This window comes from Triticum dicoccoides, chromosome 6B (assembly GCF_002162155.2).
Source record: "Triticum dicoccoides isolate Atlit2015 ecotype Zavitan chromosome 6B, WEW_v2.0, whole genome shotgun sequence".
Classification (NCBI taxonomy): domain Eukaryota; kingdom Viridiplantae; phylum Streptophyta; class Magnoliopsida; order Poales; family Poaceae; genus Triticum; species Triticum dicoccoides.
In genome coordinates, this window is record NC_041391.1 from 432,101,217 (window position 1) to 432,101,670 (window position 454).

Genomic DNA, 454 nt, shown 5'->3' on the forward strand with positions numbered 1-454 from the left:
GACGGACGCCGAGACGAGCACGTGACACCACTGCCACCCTGTCTTAGCGTAACGCGAGTCGAGGCGGACGTCGTCGCGGTAGCGACGCCGGACACCGAGACGAGCACATGACACCATTCCCACCCTGTCTTAGCGTAACGCGAGTCGAGGCGGACGTCCTCGCGGTAGCGACGACGGACGCCGAGACGAGCACGTGACACCACTGCCACCCTGTCTGTCTTAGCGTAACGCGAGTCGAGGCGGATGTCGTCGCGGTAGCAATGACGAACGCCGAGACGAGCACGTGACATCACTGCCACCCTGTCTTAGCGTCTCACGAGTCGAGGCGGACGTCGTCGCGGTAGCGACGACGGACGCCGAGACGAGCACGTGAAACCACTGCCACCCTGTCTTAGCGTAATGCGAGTCGAGGCGTACGTCGTCGCGGTAGCGATGACGGACGCCGAGACAAGCA